This window comes from Echeneis naucrates, chromosome 2 (genome assembly GCF_900963305.1).
Source record: "Echeneis naucrates chromosome 2, fEcheNa1.1, whole genome shotgun sequence".
Classification (NCBI taxonomy): Eukaryota; Metazoa; Chordata; class Actinopteri; order Carangiformes; family Echeneidae; genus Echeneis; species Echeneis naucrates.
Window position 1 is genome coordinate 3581474 of NC_042512.1, and position 21380 is coordinate 3602853.

The following is a 21380-nucleotide window of genomic DNA, read 5'->3' on the forward strand; positions in this document are numbered from 1 at the left end:
TCTATAGCAGTGTTTCAAACTCTGTTATTTAACTCCTAAATGATCCTGGGATATTTTTTTGAGAAGTGATGAAGCCCCTGTGATAAGAGGCCAAACATCTTTTTAGACAAAACTGAGTTCAGTTGCTTTTTCGATTCGACACAAATAAATGAATAAATAAATAAATGAAATGAACTACAGACTAAAATCTGCATATTAACACACACATATTAATATATGATGTGACCCTAAAAATATGTTTTCCAAAGTTACTTTCAAACCATTGAACAGTTTAAATGTTAAAACCTGAAGAGGATTTTCCCTCATAAATATAAACCTGTCTGCTTCAGAGTCACCACAACTGTAACATCATATTAATCTGAGAGCAGAAATAAAACATGAGTCTGACCTCAGAGTCTCCAGTCTGCAGTGAGGACTCTTCAGAAAACCACAAAGATCCTTCAGGTCTGAATCCTGCAGCTTGTTCTCACTCAGGTCCAGTTCTCTGAGATGGGAGGGGTTGGACTTCAGAGCTGAGACCAGAGAAGAACAGCTGATCTCTGACAAACTGCAGTTCTCCAACCTGAGTAAAAAATTAAAGATGTGACTTTAGGACACAAAGTTCCTGCTTGAAAGTGTTCAATGTTTCATCATCTGTTCAGATATGAAGGTTTAGAAAGTAGAAGTTTAGAAAATGAAAGTCAAACAGCTGAACCAACAGGAAGCAGCTTCACAACAGTCAAATACAAACAGTGACAAGTTTTAATGAGAAAATAAATCAACACTGTAAAGAACCTGAACTGACTCAAACTGTCAACATTGTGATTTGAACACATCAGAAATAACCAAACAGCAGAGTCAGCCAAACTTTATTTCTATCTCTGATTCTGCCACATATGAACTCCCGTATAACAATCTGAGCTCTGGCAGGTAAGTCCACTCTAAAATCAGTCAAACAGTCTACAAACAAGCTGCTGAAGTTCTACACAGAAAATCTAACTCATCATTAATGATATATTTGAAGAAACATGAACAGTTGAATGTGTAAATCATACTTAAATATGCCCAAAAAAAAAAAAAATCGATCCTGAAGCATATGGGGAGTGAATGCAGTGATTTTAAATCTGGTGTAATGTTCTCCCACCCCCTGATCCTCATCAGCACGCGTGCAGCTGAACTCTGTAATAACTGAAGATTGGAGATGCTCCTTTTGGGAAGACCAGAGAACAAAAATGGAATAAAGTGAATCCTACATCAGGAGCTCTGCAGGGACACCTTCACTTCCCAGCTCTAATTCCTGGTGTACCATGGAATAGTGAGGGAAAATATATTTATATGCTGTAAAAATCTTGTGTATGTTTTTACTCTCGTTTTTCACCCCCCCCCCCCCCCCTCCCCCTTTTTGTTTATTGAGGGGTTTTTTTGTTTGTTTGTTTGTTTTTTTTTTCTTCTATGTGTTTGGTTTTGTAACTTGCCCTGTACAAATGTCACTTTTAACAATTCTAAAAAAAAAAAAAGGTTTGCAAATGTTTTTTTTTTTTTTTTTTTTTTTTTTTAAGACCACATTTACATTGATAATGAGTCCTATTTATCGTTGGGATGCTATTGGATAGAAGAAGTGTTTATAGATCTGGTCATCTGGCTGTGAAGTCTCACTCATGGCAAAACTCCTGTCGAGTTCATCTCTTCTTATTCTTGTTTTATACAACTGGATTTGTCAAGATTGAAGCAAGTAAAATTCCTGTAATATATTTTTGTGTGTTTATTACAGTGTCTACAACATGTAGATATTTAGTCATTCTAGAAAACATTCATTATATTTGATTGAAAACTTGTTATGTTCATGTTGTAATATTACAACTTTAGGTCAGAGTGCCTGTGCACGTTACACATTACAAAAGACTGCATTTCCCATGGTCACATATTGAAAAAAATGGAATAGAAATTTCAAATCTTTGCTGATTGACTGCGACTAACTTCGAAGTCTGTTAAATTTAGTGTAGACTAATTATTAAATATGTGGACATGTGATATACATTTGTGCTATTTGAAACTCCATCATCTATAGCAGTGTTTCAAACTCTGTTATTTAACTCCTAAATGATCCTGGATATTTTTTTGAGAAGTGATGAAGCCCCTGTGATAAGAGGCCAAACATCTTTTTAGACAAAACTGAGTTCAGTTGCTTTTTTCGATTCGACACAAATAAATGAATAAATAAATAAATGAAATGAACTACAGACTAAAATCTGCATATTAACACACACATATTAATATATGATGTCACCCTAAAAATATGTTTTCCAAAGTTACTTTCAAACCATTGAACAGTTTAAATGTTAAAACCTGAAGAGGATTTTCCTCATAAATATAAACCTGTCTGCAGGTCAGAGTCACCACAACTGTAACATCATATTAATCTGAGAGCAGAAAATAAAACATGAGTCTGACCTCAGAGTCTCCAGTTTACACTGAGGACTCTCCAGAAAACCACACAGATCCTTCAGGTCTGAATCCTGCAGCTTGTTCTTACTCAGGTCCAGTTTTTCTGAGATGGGAGGGGTTGGACTTCAGAGCTGAGACCAGAGAAGAACAGCTGATCTCTGACAACCTGCAGCTCTTCAACCTGAGTAAAGAATAAAAGATGTGACTTTAGGACACAAAGTTCCTGCTTGAAAGTGTTCAATGTTTCATCATCTGTTCAGATATGAAGGTTTAGAAAGTAGAAGTTGAGAAAATGAAAGTAAAACAGCTGAACTAACAGGAAGCAGCTTCACAACAGACAAATACAAACAGTGAAAAGTTTTAATGAGAAAATGAAACAACACTGTAAAGAACCTGAACTGACTCAAACTGTCAACATTGTGATTTGAACACATCAGAAATAACCAAACAGCAGAGTCAGCCAAACTTTATTTCTATCTCTGATTCTGCCACATATGAACTCCCGTATAACAATCTGAGCTCTGGCAGGTAAGTCCACTCTAAAACCAGTCAAACAGTCTACAAACAAGCTGCTGAAGTTCTACACAGAAAATGTAACTCATCATTAATGATATATTTGAAGAAACATGAACAGTTGAATGTGTAAATCATACTTAAATATGCTTAAAAAAAAAAAAAAAATCGATCCTGAAGCATACGGGGAGTGAATGCAGTGATTTTAAATCTGGTGTAATGTTCTCCCACCCCCTGATCCTCATCAGCACGCGTGCAGCTGAACTCTGTAATAACTGAAGATTGGAGATGCTCCTTTTGGGAAGACCAGAGAACAAAAATGGAATAAATGTGAATCCTACATCAGGAGCTCTGCAGGGACACCTTCACTTCCCAGCTCTAATTCCTGGTGTACCATGGAATAGTGAGGGAAAATATATTTATATACTGTAAAAATCTTGTGTATGTTTTTTACTCTCGTTTTCCCCCCCCCCCCCCCCCTTTTTGTTTATTGAGGGGTTTTTTTGTTTGTTTTTTTTTTTCCTTTTATGTGTTTGGTTTTGTAACTTGCCCTGTACAAATGTCACTTTTAACAATTCTAAAAAAAAAAAAAGGTTAGCAAATGTTTTTTTTGTTTTTTGTTTTTTTTTTCTTAAGACCACATTTACATTGATAATGAGTCCTATTGTTTGTCGTTGGGATGCTATTGGATAGAAGAAGTGTTTATAGATCTGGTCATCTGGCTGTGAAGTCTCACTCATGGCAAAACTCCTGTCGAGTTCATCTCTTCTTATTCTTGTTTATACAACTGGATTTGTCAAGATTGAAGCAAGTAAAATTCCTTAAATATATTTTTGTGTGTTTATTACAGTGTCTACAACATGTAGATATTTAGTCATTCTAGAAAACATTCATTATATTTGATTGAAAACTTGTTATGTCCATGTTGTAATATTACAACTTTAGGTCAGAGTGCCTGTGCACCTTACACATTACAAAAGACTGCATTTCTCATGGTCACATATTGAAAAAAATGGAATAGAAATTTCAAATCTTTGCTGATTGACTGCGACTAACTTCGAAATCTGTTAAATTTAGTGTAGACTAATTATTAAATATGTGGACATGTGATATGCATTTGTGCTATTTGAAACTCCATCATCTATAGCAGTGTTTCAAACTCTGTTTTTTAACTCCTAAATGATCCTGGGATATTTTTTTGAGAAGTGACGAAGCCCCTGTGATAAGAGGCCAAACATCTTTTTAGACAAAACTGAGTTCAGTTGCTTTTTCGATTCGACACAAATAAATGAATAAATAAATAAATGAAATGAACTACAGACTAAAATCTGCATATTAACACACATATGATGTCACCCTAAAAATATGTTTTCCAAAGTTACTTTCAAACCATTTAACAGTTTAAATGTTAAAACCTGAAGAGGATTTTCCCTCATAAATATAAACCTGTCTGCAGGTCAGAGTCACCACAACTGTAACATCATATTAATCTGAGAGCAGAAATAAAACATGAGTCTGACCTCAGAGTCTCCAGTCTGCAGTGAGGACTCTCCAGAAAACCACACAGATCCTTCACTCCTGAATCCTTCAGGCCATTGTTGTGACTCAGGTCCAGTTCTCTGAGATGGGAGGGGTTGGACTTCAGAGCTGAGACCAGAGAAGAACAGCTGATCTCTGACAAACTGCAGCATCTCAACCTGAATAAAGAATAAAAGATGTGACTTTAGGAGACAAAGTTCCTGCTTGAAAGTGTTCAATGTTTCATCATCTGTTCAGAGCTGAAAGTTTAGAAAGTAGAAGTTGAGAAAATGAAAGTCAAACAGCTGAACTAACAGGAAGCAGCTTCACAACAGTCAAATACAAACAGTGACAAGATTTCATGATAAAATGAAACACTGTAAAGAACCTGAACTGACTCAAACTGTCAACATTGTGATTTGAACACATCAGAAATAACCAAACAGCAGAGTCAGCCAAACTTTATTTCTATCTCTGATTCTGCCACATATGAACTCCTGTATAACAATCTGAGCTCTGGCAGGTAAGTCCACTCTAAAACCAGTCAAACAGTCTACAAACTTCACCATCTTTAATGGATAATAGAGATGGGTAAAAAAAATAAAATAATGTTTTTCCTGATTTTGACTTATCTTCAGTTGTATGATTTGATATAAATCCATAGAATCCTAAAATTGATATTTAACACAGCTGGGAGTTCAGTAACATTATTATTCTAATAATGGACCAGCTGGGAGGGTTCCTTGGAAACTGACAGCATTCGTTCTGACAATCTGTTTGATATTCAAACTAAATTGGTTTTATGGCTGAAATTTCCCAAACTGAACCAATAGAGCCATGTTACATGTGGATGATCTATTCTGTTGGCTAAGAAAGAAAAAATGTTCACATTATGCTGAACATTGTTCCAAAACGGTGCTGGAAGTGGAGACTAATGGAGAACCAAGACAAAACACAAGTGGTGAATTTTTGGCCAAGTTGAATGTTGTTAATCTTGGGACAGTACTGCTGTCCTACACTGATCAGTATAAATGTCCTGACGTTGGACCGACACATGACATTTAACCCAGCTGTCAGTCTGCAGGTAGAGCCCTGAACAAGTCTGAACACTGTGTTCATCTGGGAGTTCATACTTTCACTCTGTTCTGTAATGTATGTGTGTGTGTGTGTGTGTGTGTGTGTCAGACGATGCTTCTGCTGTCTGGGGATTCTGTGAATATTCTCTTTGTAATACTCAGCATCATAGAGCTATTGGTTATCTTACAGCAGTACACAAATGGACCTCAGTGTTGGCTCTTCATGGTGATTTGGGTTGGGAGCCCTCGAGTATCAGACATAAGAGACAAATGCTCCAGCTGTGGAACAGATCTGTGAAGCTGCCTGATCATAGAATTACTAAAAAGATATTTCATCACCATCCCTGGGCCAGTGAGCTTAAATTAATATTCTATATGAATGAAATATATAATATTTTCACTACTAAATGATGTTGTGTTATTAAAGATATTATAAACAAATTGTTCCTAAAGCAGAGAGAAAAATGGTCTTTGGGTGTTTAGAGGAAGACAAAATGAAGAACCAAATGTCTTATAAAGAACTCTGTTATGGCCTTTAGTCATTTGTATATATTGTTGTTTGCCCCCTTCGTTCACAGGGTGCAGTCCACTCTGTGTGTGAGTCCAATTTACTGTTCCAGGCGGAGAGGTGGGATTCTTCTGCATTTTGGTTTGGGTGAAACAAATAGCAGTCCTAGTCGCTGTATAGCTGTAATAGTTGTGGGGGAAGGTATTTGTTTTCATTAACCATTTTCTCCTGATTCGTTGCTAGGGAATGTTTGTCTTTAGTTTATGTCAGGTTATATTCCAAACCTTACTTGATTATGATTTAAACACAGAAATAAACAACAGTAGAACACACAGCAAACACATCGATTAAAGTAAAGACACAGTTACTGTTTCAGTTACACAAGATATAGTGATGCATTGATTCTGCTCTATGATTCACCAGGAGGACACCAGCATGCACCTGTTGGTTGAGCAACATGTTTCATTGAGTGTGTTCTCCAGGTGGTGAATCAAATCAGTGATTCATTTTGAATTATGAAGCTTTTTATATTGATTACAATCTACAAACATCTTCTGTTCATTTTATCTAATTTAATGAAAAATCATTAAGAAAAAAAAAAAAAAAAAAAAAAAAAAGACACAAGCCACAAACAAACTCTGACCTGAGAGTTTCCAGCTCACAGTGTGGACTCTTCAGTCCAGCAGACAGAAGCTTCACTCCTGAATCCTGCAGGTTGTTGTTACTCAGGTCCAGATCTCTCAGACTAGAGGACTGGGAGCTGAGGACTGAGGACAGAGCTTCACAGCTTCTGTCTGAGAGGTTACAGCCGCTCAGTCTGAAGAGGAAACAGAAAAACAAGAGGAGAAAATCACATATGTTTTTGACAAAGAAAAAAATTTGGTTGATCTAGATGGATTTATTTGCACATACAGAACTTTGTTGGAGGCTTTGACCACTGGCAGCAGCCTCAGAAGAGCCTCCTCTGAAGCAGAGTATTTCTTCAGGTCAAACACGTCCAGATCTTTTTCTGATGACAGTAAGATGAAGACCAGAGCTGACCATTGAGCAGGAGACAGTTTATCTGTGGAGAGACGTCCTGATCTCAGGGACTGTTGGATCTCCTCCACCAGAGAACCATCATTCAGTTCATTCAGACATGGCAACAAGTTGATACTTTTCTCTGGAGACAGATTCTCACTGATCTTTGTCTTGATGTACTGGACTGTTTTCTGATTGGTCTCTGAGCTACTTCCTGTCTGTGTCACCAGGCCTCGTAGGAGAGTTTGGTTGGTCTGCAGTGAAAGACCCAGAAGGAACCGGAGGAACAAGTCCAGGTGTCCATGTGGACTCTGTAAGGCCTCATCCACAGCACTCTGGTAGAGACGTGTTGTTTTAGATCCAGTCCTTCTTTGTTTAAACTTTCGAGTTGTTTGTTTTTCTGACATCAAACTGACTCCAGAGTTGATGAAGGTCAGATGGACATGAAGAGCAGCCAGAAACTCCTGAACACTCAGATGGACGAAGCAGAAGACCTTGTCCTGGTACAGCCCTGTCTCCTCTTTGAAGATCTGTGTGAACACTCCTGAGTAAACTGATGCTGCTCTGATATCGATGCCACACTCTGTCAGGTCTGATTCATAGAAGATCACGTTTCCTTTCTGCAGCTGCTCAAAAGCCACTTTTCCCAGAGACTCAATCATCTTCCTGGTCTCTGGACTCCAGTGTGGATCTGACTCAGCTCCTCCATCGTACTTGACCTTCTTCAGTTTGGACTGAACCACCAGGAAGTGGATGTACATCTCAGTCAGGGTCTTGGGCAGCTCTCCTCCCTCTCTGGTCTTCAACACCTCCTCCAGAACTGTAGCAGTGATCCAGCAGAAGACTGGGATGTGGCACATGATGTGGAGGCTTCGTGAGGTCTTGATGTGGGAGATGATCCTGCTGGCCTGCTCCTCATGTCTGAACCTCTTCCTGAAGTACTCCTCTTTCTGGGGGTCACTGAACCCTCTGACCTCTGTCACCATGTCAACACACTGAGGAGGGATCTGATTGGCTGCTGCAGGTCGTGTGGTTATCCAGAGGTGAGCAGAGGGAAGCAGTTTCCCCCTGATGAGGTTTGTCAGCAGCACGTCCACTGAGGTGGACTCTGTAGGATCGGTCAGGACCTCAGTGTTGTGGAAGTCCAGAGGAAGTCGACACTCATCCAGACCGTCAAAGATGAACACAACCTGGAAGTGATCAAAGCTGCAGATTCCTGCTTCTTTGGTTTCAGTGAAGAAGAGATGAACAAGTTCCACCAAGCTGAACTTCTTCTCTTTCAGCACATTCAGCTCTCTGAAGGTGAAGGGGAATGTGAACTCTATGTCCTGGTTGGCTTTGTCTTCAGCCCAGTCCAGAGTGAACTTCTGTGTTAAGACGGTTTTCCCAATGCCAGCCACTCCCTTTGTCATCACTGTTCTGATTGGTTGGTCTCTTCCAGGTGGGGGTTTAAAGATGTCTTCTTGTCTGATGCTTGTTTCTGCTCTGTCCTGTTTCCTGGATGCTGTTTCAATCTGTCTGACCTCATGTTCCTCATTGACCTCTCCAGTCCCTCCCTCTGTGATGTAGAGCTCTGTGTAGATCTGATTCAGAAGGGTTGGGTTTCCTGCTTTAGAGATCCCCTCAAACACACACTGGAACTTCTTCTTCAGGGAAGATTTGAGTTTATGCTGACACACTCGAGCAGGACTTCCTGAATAAACAAAAAATAAATAAATAAAAGATGAAAAAAAATTACTACAAGGTTGATATTTACTTCTCCTAAGGAATAAGAATATGATCATATTTCTCTCCGTCTCCTCAGACTTTAGTAAATGTCTAATTGATCCATCATGTTAGATCCTCTTACTGCTCTGCAGACAGTTAGCCAGCTCCTCCTGCTTCATCCTCCTCAGGAAGTTCACTGTGATCTTCAGAAATGCCTCTCTGCTCCTCCTCTGCTCTTCATCCACCTCATCATCCTCATTCTTGATGAATTGTGGGTAATCTGGACTCAGACTCGTTTTGATTTTCTTCAGCTCGTTCTTCACAAAACAGACGATGTTCTCCTCCAGCAGCTGGAACACAATAACATCCTGTGTAAAGTTCACTCTCAGTATAAACTGATGGATCAAAGCATCAGATCATCAGTCAGCAGAGTTCAACTTTAGCTGCTGCTGTATCATCTGCTGCCACGTCTCTTTCCAGAGCTACACAGAAAGATTCAGACCTGCTGACTTCACTAAACTAACTTCACTGGTGTAACTTACTAAGTTTGACTTTAGATTCTGACAACACAGAGATCCAGATCATCACATGAAGACCAAACTGATACAGCCCTTCAACACATCAACTCAGGAAGTGAAAATTCAGGGTATTAACTGTGACTGTGGCTGAAGATGGATCAGACCACCTGAACTCGTTCACTGATGAATTATTCCATCTTTAAACCCTGTAGAGACAGAGTCCATGGAGGTCCAGGACTGAATCTGATTAACTTTGGTCTTTGTTATTAAGTCACAGCTCAAATTATCTGGAAAACAACTAAATAACAAACCTTTCTTTAAGATTCACTGTAGATGAACAAGAAGGAACAGAAATGTTTTGTAAAAGTCTCCAACAGACCATATTCATACAGAACATATCTGTTGAGGCTGATGGATTATTGCTCTGTGGTGAACTACAACTCCCAGTCCTCTCCCACTCTCTCCCACCCCAAACCTGTTCAATCCCAATTCAACTCCTGTCTGTCACAGAGTAAAGCTCTACTGGTCTAAAGAGTGCAGCTTCAAACTCAAGTCTTTGTTGGTGTCTGTTGTAGTCACTGGATGAACATTTACACACCATAAATATGGAGTCCAGGTCTGTGTGATGATGTTTGTCAGACTGAACTCTGAGGAGAAAAGACACAAACACACAGTTTGTTCCAGGAGTTTTCTATGAACAGCAGAGAAACTGATAGACAAGCTTTGATACCTTTAATGAGTCAAACAACAACAAATGATCAGCTTTTACCTTTTTTCTTTGATAAAGTCATCCACAGACTGATCACTCTTCATGGAGACGCAGCTGGATACAGCAGACTGTTGTCCTCCCTTAAAGTGAATTGGACGATCCAGAGACTGATCACTCTTCATGGACACACAGCTCAGTTCAGGAGAATCCAGTCTTGACTTCTGGTTGCTAGAAGAAACAGAGTTGACATTAAAAGTATTAACCAAATAAATGGGCAGAAAATTATCAGTTTAAAATAAATCAGCCAAGTCCAGCTTTCACGAAAGTGAAGTATTTTGCATCGAGTGTTACTGACATGTGCAAGTCAACAATAATGATAATAAGAAGAAGACGAAGAAGAAGAAGAAATATCTCTCTACATGCAGGCGGCACAGCAGCATTATGGTTAGTGCTGTTACCTCACAACAGCCATGTCTGTATGTCTGAGTGTGACAGATTGTTTGTCTCTGTCTGTCTCTGTGTGTTGGCCCTGTGATGGACTGGTGAATATGACTGAACGAATCTCCACATCCTGGTTGAGTTCCAATGGAGACAAGGACAAACTAAACAGCAGCAGTAAAAGTGATCTGAGTGCTGAGCTCTGACAGATGGACAGTTAGAGATCCTCATCTCACCTCTGAGCTTTGGTCTGACTCTCATGTTCCCCACACAGAGTGGGTTTAGATGTGAATGATCAGATTTTACCTTTTTTCTTTGATAAAGTCATCCATAGACTGATCACTCTTCATGGACACACTTCTGGATACAGCAGACTGTTGTCCATCCTTAAAGAGAATAGGATGATCCATAGACCAATCACTCTTCATGGACACACAGCTCAGTTCAGGTGAATCTGGTCTTGACTTCTGGTTGCTAGACAAAACCAAAATTTTAATTAAAATAAATAACAAACAAGACACAGCATAACATGATCTGTTTAAATTAAAATAATATAGTCCAGCTTTCATTTGTATTACCACAAGTCACCAAGAATATTTTATTGTGTGATTTATTTTTCATCTTAATTTATGTATTTTCTATATTGGCAAAAAACAAAACCAGCAGCAGTGAAGGTTCAGGAGTAAAAACTCTAAGTGTCAGTGAGAGTGAATAATGATGGAGCAGTGATCTGAGTGCTGAGCTCTGACAGATGGACAGTTAGAGATCCTCATCTCACCTCTGAGCTTTGGTCTGACTCTCATGTTCCCCACACAGAGTGGTTTTAGAGGGAGGGGCTCCCTCCTCTCTGTCCTCACACTGATTCATAGCTGAGCCTCCACCTTCACACAAACACAACAAAAAGCTTCATTACAACAGGATTTATATCACAGGACACAATCAGCATTACTGTCACTAATACGTCATTAACTTAAGACTTTTACTCACAACAACAAACTGTTTGACTTTTCTCTCTCTGTGTTGATTTCAGTCAGATTGTGTTATAAACAGAGAACATTCCTGATTCATGTTAATACCAATCTTCAATGTTATACATTGGCATTAACACTAAATTTCAAACAAACTCAGATCACCATTTACTTAATTATTGAACCTTGACACAGTTATGATCACCATAGCTTGGCACATTTCGAGGTCTACAATTTTAATGATGTATATATAATGATTATATAATGATTATTTTTATATATATATATATATATATTTATATATATAAAAAATAACAGTTACAACTAAACCAGTCTGATCTGTCAGTGATCGGCAAGTTTCAGAGAAATGTATCTCAGGTCTGATGGTGCTTCTTCTCTCTGTCCACTAGATGACTGACTGTAGGATGTGTTGCTGTGATTTAATTCATGTCACGTTATTGGGCAAACAACTTGACAATTTATAGATTTCCGTTTTGCCTCAAATGATTCACAACAATTAAAACAAGGAGTGCTGCTTTAAACCTTCAATGGCTTCACTGTGTCTGAAAGATACTCAAAATGTACAATCAACAGTCAGCAGTGAACAAATCATTCAGAGCCAACAACAACAACTATATAATTCTGAGTTTAACCAACAGATGGAGCCATCAGAAATCTGGATTTTTTTATCATTTCAATATTGAATTCTAATTTCTGCTATTCACAAAGGTTTGTAACTGTCAAAGAGGACAATATCATATAATAAAGAGGAAAATGATGCAAAAACAAGACAAAACATAAATGTGCAGTCGCAAGTGTTTCTTAGTTTTTTGTCTTTTGTGTGTTTTTTTTTTGTTTGCTTCAACTTTAAACCAACATCTCTTTTCATCATCACCTTCTTCTCTACTGTCTCCAGTTTGAAAAACTCTCAACTTCCATGTCTTTTAGTTTTGTTATTAAAAAGCAACAGAACTGAATCAATTTTTTCAGGAGACACAGACCTTGAATATTACATGTTTTCAATCAGTCTTCTCATGGATTAAAGTGATAAACAATAAAAAATATCTTCCTCAGGAAACAAACATGATGTGATGAAGTTCTACTATCTGTCCACTAGATGGTGATAAACAATGTGGGAACATTTCACACTAAATCAGTCACAGTGTGGAGAAATCAAACTGTTTGTGCTGAACAAACTGGTCATATTAAAGTGCTGCCTTTGTTTCTTATTGTTTCTAAATGTATTGGAAGACAAATGAACCGAGGAAACTGAAGTCAAACTGAGTTCAGAGGCCTCTTAGAGAGCTGACCAGTTCTGAGGAACCTCCATCAATAAACTCAGATTATAATCAAACTGCTGCCAAAAGTAACATAAAATTCTAAATCAACAAGTACAATGTGATCACAGTGATCCTGTTGATCAGAAATATACAGATTCTCACCTGCTGAACTCACTTCAGGTTGATTTACACACATTCCAGCTTTGTGTGTTCAGAAAATATGTAGCTGCTCGTTACTCATTACTCAACTAATTTTCTGAGAAACAAACAGGATATGATGAAGTTCTACTATCTGTCCACTAGATGGTGAAACCAACACACCCTCAACTGCCTGGTTTGCATTTAGTTTAGCATTTTCCTTTCGGAAAAATTTTATTGTAGAATAAGTACGCAAATTAGAAGAAGCTCAATTTTACTGAAGAGGAAACAATGATTGATCAAACTGACAAAAGAAAACACTCATTTTTTGAAAGCCCAAGTTCTGACCTAAATGAAACAAGGTGAATGGCAGAAAGTAACTTTAGAAGAGAACACTGTTAGTCCTGGATGACAGATTGTCGGGGAAATAAAAAAGAAGCAGTCTGATTTAAATCTGTTGCCTAGAAATGCATTACTGCTCACAACATTAGTGTGCGATGCTGCTGGAGGAGGAGAGGGGACCCTGCTGCTCTCTACACTTGATGATCTATCCCAATCACACAGAATAATAATCTGACTGATGTAGATCATGCAGGTTTCTGTTTATTCCTATAAAGATCCTTATCATCATTATAATTATTAAAGTGTACAGTGACATTTACTCAGGATAGAATTATAATTCATTCTTATTAGAAAAAAATATATTCTATCACTTTTTTTGTCATGTTCTTCAACTCTTCAGCAGCCCATCTCAGTTAGTTACTCTTCTTTATATATCTGAGAAGGTCGCTGGTTGAAAATGATCATCATGGTCTCAGATATGAGCATCAAACTGTCAGTTTTCAAATAAAATTTGTAAATAATAATTCCTAAGTAATAGGTTTTCAAAAGTTGTTGATCAAAACACTTAGCAGCTCTGAACTTTCTGTATCAGGTAGATCCTTCATCCTTTGATACTATCAGACATTACGGTCTGTTCTCAGCTCAGCTGGAGTTTTTCTCTGTTCGTCAAAGTGAACTCTGACCTCCATGTCTCAGTGTCTCAGTGTTACAGAAGTCCACTGTGAGTCTTCGTCCCTCCACAGTCCACAGGGACAAACTGACAGTGAAATAATAATAATGTTAACACTCACCGGCCTCAGCCTTCAGTTTCCCTGCTTCTGCTCCGACAGCTTCAAAATGGAGGCTGAACTCTGAACACTTTCACATTCAGCTGCTGCGGTTACAGGAGGCATATAGCCCTGTGTGGGTGTGTGTGTTCTCTCTGTTGTGTGCTTGCATCCTGTGTTGTTAGTGTAACTGTGACATATTTCAATTTCCCTCCTTCATTTTTAAACATGTAACAGCTAAAGTGACCAGACGTCCCAAAAAAAAAAAAAAAAAAAATCGGGACAGTCTCGAAATTAAAGCAGTTGTCCTAAATCCCGAATCCTGCCCTGATTGTCCCAAAAAAATCCAACTAGAGTAGAGTCTGGAGTTATTTCCTGATAAAACATTAAAAACTGATCTGATGGTTGAGTCCTCCTGCAGCCAGCTCCCTCCGATGATGAAAAGAGCGGAAGTCACAGCCGCGAGAAGGAGTGATGAGACGTTGCAGTGCAGTCAGACAGTGTTGGAAAAGTTCCCTTTCTACATTAACTAGCTAATAGTTCAGTTTACAAATTTTAAAATGAACTAGTTCAGACCATGGTTTATGAAAGTTTGCATTAAATTATGTACACAGTGTGTCAGTGACCGGCCACTGTTTTGCTGTTTTTCTGACATGTCCCGAATTTTACCCATTCTGAATTGGTCACGTTAGTCCAGGGACGTTTCTATCTTTGTGCGCATGCGCTCATCCATTTGAAGAGAACGTGAGAGTGTGTATGCATCTGTGTCGCGCGGGAGATCAATGAAAGACAGGAAATGCCTTTGATCTCCAGTGACGTCACACAGCCTCGTTGTTGATGTTCTGTAAAAATCTGCATCAGTGAAACATTCATTCATACACGAGGACATCACATTTATTGTTGGAATAGAAAATCTTATTTTTTCTGTGTGTGCTCCTGAGAAAGAGGCTCATGTGGTGGCTGAAGTGAATCAGCACAGCTTCTGTCAGGAACATCTGTTTGTTGCTGACAACATCTGGATTACAGATGACACATCAGACTGATATTATCTGTGTCATGGTGTTCAGAGATTTCAGCAGCTCACATCCAACACAGAGACTCTGAGCAGGCCAAAGCACCTGCTGGCCTTCGTGGCTAAGCAACAGAGTTCCATCACTCATGAACAAGACCTGAGATACTTGAACTCCTTCACTTGATACAAGGACTCATTCCCCACCTGCAGCAGAAACCACCATACTTTCGGTTAACAGCCGAAAACGCTGAGCGATTGTGCCACAGAGACATGATGAGCAGAGTGAAGCTCTGCTGGGTGAATGCAGGATGTCCTGTTTACAAGACAGACACTTTAAGCAGCTCAGCATCAGTACTGACAGTTTCTCTGCAGTCTTTCTCTGAAATCACGTGTGTCGGTGAACTCTTGTGCTCCTCACAGTTGTGTGTCACTTCCTCAAAGGTTTAAAGTGATGTGTGAGTCTGAAGAGCTGCTGCCTTTGATACATCACCTGATGATGTCACAGTACTCACAGAATGAAACTCTTCCTTTGAAGCTGCTTTGAAGAATTTCCAAAATCACATGTGATTCATATGTAAACACAAAGGCTGCCCCACTGTCACCATTCAGAGCAGCTGAGGAGCTTATTGATCATTTAAGACCAACTTTGTTCAGTAATATTCATATAAAATGTTCATAAATGGCAAAATAAAATAAAATATATTAATCCATGCAAAAAATAAAAACATATGTGGCCCAAGAATGTGAATAAATTAAAGTTTCTTCCCTGGGTGGGATGAACCACCATCCTTTCAGTTAACAGCCAAACAAACAGAGACTCAATGACCAGCAGCTGTAATTACTCTAAACCTCAGCAAGTTTCATGTTGGTTTAAGCTGATTCATATGCAAGCACAAGCTCTGTTCCACTGTGATGTTTCTCATTTCAGCCCACCTGTTGTTAGTATCATCTTTCACTGGCAACAAGGTAAACAACAAGGTAAAGGTTTCTGCATCGTTGTTCAGTCAGACCAACAGCAGGCTGCCATCCACAGTTCATCACTTTTATTTTCATTCCTTCTTCAAATCTTTATGTTTATCATGAAAAATGTTTTGCTGGGTTTCAAATCTTTAACTTTTTGCTCCAGAAAGAAGAAGAGCAGTCGCACCATGGAAGCATTTTAAAATAAAAGCCCATTTAGATTATTGTATTTGTAGATCAGATGTAAGCAAAGCGCAACACTGTTGTCAAGAAGGATCTTTTCCACTTTGGTAACTCAAAGTAATGGTGGCCGCTGGAGCACAACTTGGTTCATAACTCTTTTAGATTTATTTAAACACTTCAATATTGTACCGCAGAGCGGGGTCACCTGGCAGTGGTAGGATTCAAACCCACACCTCTGAAGAGACTGGAGCCTAAATCCAGCGCCTTGGACCGCTCGGCAATACTACCAAATAGATGCAGAAGCATTACATAAATCAGACAAACTCACATTCTCATAACATTATGGAATTAACAGTCAGAGCCTTAAAATAAACACCTCAAAACACCGTTATTACAACGATGCTAAGCTAAGCTAACTCCCTTATAGAAGTGAGATTCTGACGAAATTAAGCTTAAAAGAAACAACATAAACCTCTTGACAAATAAAACACATCGGAGCTGTACATATACACAACCTCGCTGATTTATATGTGTGACTTTACCAGATACTAACCTGCAAAGAACAGAAAAATGATGAGACAGACAAAAGGTCCTGTGTGCTTCTGTTGCACTGAAGAGAGTTGAATACCAGTGTCATCAAACTCCAAACATCCATTACCTGAAAATTAACTGAAAAAAGGCTCTGCTGTCACAATAAACACATCAAAGCTGAAACGATTAGACCATATAACGTGATCACACATTCATGGGTGTCACAACATACGTGATGTCCTGGATCTCATTTCTGCCAGCCAGAGTCCACTACACCTGAAAATAACATACCTTTATGTTACCACGTTGAGCCCGTTTTTATTAATTAATAAAAGCCCCCTTAAATTAAGCCATTGTCACACCTCTTCCTTCAGTAATTGTTCTTAAGTCAATCCACAGTAAAGAACATCCCTTCTAGATTGAGACAGGATAAAAGGAAATGCGATACACAATCCTAGGCACAACACAAAATAACAAATAATAAAAACAATAATATACATTTTCAGGCTGCACCACAGCCTTCTGTTTGAACATGTCACAACAGCCTGTAACCGCAAATGCAGCTGACCAACATTGCTCTCCATGTTGGTCCGAAAAGGACTGCGATTTTGACACAGATTTAGAAGTGCTGATCCTCGTCCCTGCTGCTTCACGCTCAGCTGTGAACTGATCCAATGAGTGCTGTAGATCTCAGGCTGATGGCGCCAAAAGTGCATCCTCCAGTCTTCCGCGATAATACTAGTGAATTAAACAAAGTATGTCCCTGAGTGGGTTCAAACAGCCATCCTTTCAGTTAACAGCCAAATGTGCTGACCAATTGGGCCACAGAGACATGATGTGTCAACCACTGGTGAACCACGATGGGTAGAAGCACAGCTGACATTGTCTCACAATGAAGAATACATGGGAATCACTTAGATTAGGGCAGGGGTCAGCAACCCGCTGCCCTTCCATATTTCATTGCCATGATGACAGCAGCCTCAAGCATAAGCAACAGCTCAGCATTGGCCATGACCTGAGATCATTTTTGCTTTATATGTGCGTACATTCTTTCTTTTTTATGGACATCAAAATTTTTTTATATGTGCGAACATAGTTAATAATTAAAAGTTAGTGGTTGGGACTAGAACCTCAGTTCCTTTAACACTCTTGATGACCTGCAGTATCAACCCCTGGCTGCACCAATGCAATTATGCAATTATGCACCAGTCAGAAGCCTGAGTAGCTCAGTCGGTAGAGCATCAGACTTTTAATCTGAGGGTCCAGGGTTAAAGTCCCTGCTCAGATTATGCAGCTTCAGTGGTTGACACTAGAGTTGCTTCTGTCAGCAGAACTCAAAGGTATCTGGCATGCCCACATTTGTGTTTTGAGCTTCATTAACAGTGTGCACTCTATGGTGGAGGTGGAGTTTTAAGCTCCTTATTCTGGCCTTATCTTGTTCTCCTGTTGCCGCAGCTCCAAAGAACTAAAGTCAGTAGGCTGCCATCCACAGTTCATCACTTTTATTTTCATTCCTTCTTCAAATCTTTATTTTTATCATAAAATACGTTTTGCTGCGTTTCAACTCCTTAACACTTTGAGCTACAGAAAGAACAAGAGGAGTCACACCACACAAGCATTTCAAAATACAGCCAATTTAGATATATTTATTTGCATCTTTAGCTCAGCAAAGTGCAACACTGTTGTGAGGCTTCATCCCACATTGGTAACTCAAAGTGATGGTGGCCACTGGTGCAACATTGGGTTGATCCAGCCACGTGTGAGTTCCCATAACCAGCTTCATTAAAAAGGACTGTGAGTTTGACCATTTGCATGCAATGGTGGTATAGTGGTACCTTAGGATTTCAGCTGTAAGTCTCTACAGTCCTCCGCTCTACCAACTGAGCTGTCGAAGGGAGACGCTCGCTCTATTTATACTATATACAGTATATAGTATATACTTCTACTATTCGCTATATTTATTCATATACCACCAAATCATAACAAAGTTGAATGACACTGGGAACCAAACGTCATTGTCTTATTGGAGGGGATCCACCTACAGCTGCATCAGGTTAAAAACTGGAGCACAAGTTGGTTCATAACAGTTTTGGATTTAATTAAACAATTCAGTGTTGCACTCATTCATGCACTATGCAATGTTGAAAAGGCACATAAAATTGGAATTTGACTGTTTCATAATAAAGGAGTTAGAACTTAAAACACTAAAGCCTGTGTGCTGTGTGTAAATAATGAGGTTAATAAAAAAAAAAAAAAACCCATCAGTAACCAGCAAAGGAGATGCTGATTCTGTGATGTCACAAAGGTTCTAATGACATCAAAGAGATCAAAGACTTCTCCGACTTTTTTGTCATGACCTCCACGGTAGAGTGCACTCTGTTCATGAAGCTCAAAAGGCAATCATGGTCCTACCTTTGAGTTCTGCCGACAGAAGCAACAACAAAACTGGAACTATTTGGACTGAACTGGATTTGAATCCTTCACTGTCGGTGGTGAAAATCCAGCATGAATTTAGACATCCATCCAGTGGTAGTGTGGCCGAGCGGTCCAAGGCGCTGGATTAAGGCTCCAGTCTCTTCGGAGGTTTTAATCCCACCACTGCCAGTTTGTTTCTTGTCAATGAAAACTAATCAGCTAATTCAGGCATTTTTTGTCTCCCTGTTAACAAAAGGTCCAATTCTCTCCAGATGTCTAGGCTGGAAAATGCTGAGTAATGCTGGCATTAGTGTGCATGGTTGTTGTGGCCGAGTGGTTAAGGCGATGGACTTGAAATCCATTGGGGTTTCCCCGCGCAGGTTCAAATCCTGCCAACAACGGTTTGTTGTTGTCACGTTCCGGTGTCATGCTTCTTTGTTTCGCTGCCACAGTCCTGGTCATATTGGATGAACTGTTGGAGTTACTGCCTTGACTCCAATCTCCTCCTTAAAGTTGCATCCTCATTCTGATCACCTGGCTCCACCCTACATGCAGCTCCAGGCCGGGAACTGAACCCACAAGCTTATTGTTGTGCGGAAGCAGTGTCACTTTCGGCAATCTATGTGTGTAGAAACAAGGATAGAAGGATTGGATTAGTCCTTTACTTCTGATTTACACAGGTACCATCACCACGGCAGCATCCTATGTGAGAGTAACATATCCAAACCCCAAACATGATATACTGCCAAGTTACAAGTTACACGTTTGAAACAGTGTGGGGAATAAGCTGAGATAAATCTTTTTTTGGACAATTTGCTTTTAGTTTGTTCTGTAACATTGCTGACAATATTTACAAGCAGCCCAATTGTCATCTCACCTGCCCAGTGGAGCCAACAACTCTGTTGGTGAAAACAGTCCAAACGAAACCGCTGTTGGCTTTTGGGATGTTGAAGTCACTTGGCTTCACTTCCAACAAAGAGCTAGTCGTATGGAGAATGCTAAGCGAGCGCTCTACCATTTGAGCTAATTCCCCACGTTCTTCCAAAGCAATGTAGCTAAGCGTTGGGAAAACGCACTTTTAACAACCTTTGAGTTAATCATGATTCTTGACATTAAATGTGACAGATGTGAGAGCCCAAAATCAACAGTCCAATGGTGCTCAATCTTAAAAACAGTGATGACTCCCCTGTACGCTGGCAACTCAAAGCGATTCATGTCTGGATAGTTGTGTGTGCAGATAGCCAAAGAACTCAGTGAGGGCAGGATGGAACCAAATATATGGCGGGCATCACAGGGAGAGAAGCTGATTGACTTTGGAGATCCTGAGCTAAGTCCAAATTTGGCCACTCTGCGTAAAGCAAAACAAAAGAAAACTGATGAGTCATGACTGGAATCAAACACAAATGCATGTGTACAAGACCCAATCCAAGAAATGTCACCCTACAGTATGTTTTGATGCAAATGGCTCAGTAGTTAAACAACTGGTGAGACCGAATGGCTCGTCTGGCCATTTCTTCTTTTATCAGGGTGTTATGACAGGGCATAACACCTCTAATGCCACAATGACATCAAAGACTCCTCCCATTTTTTCTCATGACCTCCAACATAGAATGCACATTCACCTCACTTTGGTCTGTTCATGTTGCAGCCTGCTGCTGACTTGTCATGATACTGAGGTTGTGTCCTGTTTGGGGGTCACCACAGAGGAGGAGCTAGTGAGGACAGGCAGCATTATCAATGTCCTCATCTCATCCAGAAGGTTTCATCAGACAGATAATTGATTTAGCTGTCAGGCTCCAGTGTCATGGGAGACGTCTGTAGACCATAAGCCATTTAAAAAAAAAATCCAGTTTGATGATGATTGGAAATGTCTGTTTATTGTTTATCGCTTGTTAGGATCCCCGTTAGCTGTCACTGAGGCAGCAGCTACTCTTCCTGGAGTCCAAATGAAAATGCACATCTGCAGTCAAACAGGTTCACAAACCACTTTACCATCAACCTCAACTGTATACACATTACACTTCCATCACCAGATCCTCTGTATATAGATGAATGTTGCAGTGCTGCTGTGGCTTAGCTGGTCAAAGCACCTGTCTTGTAAGAGTCATGATGGTCAGCTACTTGCACTTCCGCTGCGCCACCCCAGATGGGACTGCTATTCCAACACACTGGCTGAATGTCATTTATCACTTTCAGTCTGTCTCTGAAACCACGTCGGTCAACGCTTGTGCTCCTCACAGTTGTGTGTCAGAAGAGACTGACTGCCTGATTAGATCGCACACAGGCTCAAAACTTGCACTTCCTCACACGTGAAGAGTGGACAAACCAGGTTGTCTACATGTCAAGGGAATTT

At 39.7% G+C, this 21380-nt stretch overlaps 1 protein-coding gene, 1 long non-coding RNA gene and 2 other non-coding genes across 4 annotated transcripts in view; 3 read left to right on the top strand and 1 right to left on the bottom strand.

Annotated features, from left to right (window-relative positions):
* LOC115057432 (protein NLRC3-like) overlaps positions 1 to 21380 on the top strand; it is a gene marked incomplete at its 5' end in the record, with an annotated part of 121459 nt that overhangs the window by 66361 nt on the left and 33718 nt on the right. The gene's annotated exons all lie outside the window — the stretch shown is intronic.
* Positions 10167 to 11270, bottom strand: LOC115053225 (uncharacterized). Its single transcript, XR_003841434.1, has 3 exons — positions 11210 to 11270; positions 10738 to 10905; positions 10167 to 10221 (listed from the first exon to the last, which is right to left on the bottom strand). It is a non-coding gene; the product is annotated as an uncharacterized LOC115053225 (long non-coding RNA).
* trnak-uuu (transfer RNA lysine (anticodon UUU)) lies at positions 17828 to 17900 on the top strand. The gene has a single exon. It is a non-coding gene; the product is annotated as a tRNA-Lys (tRNA).
* trnas-uga (transfer RNA serine (anticodon UGA)) lies at positions 19347 to 19428 on the top strand. Its single transcript has one exon. It is a non-coding gene; the product is annotated as a tRNA-Ser (tRNA).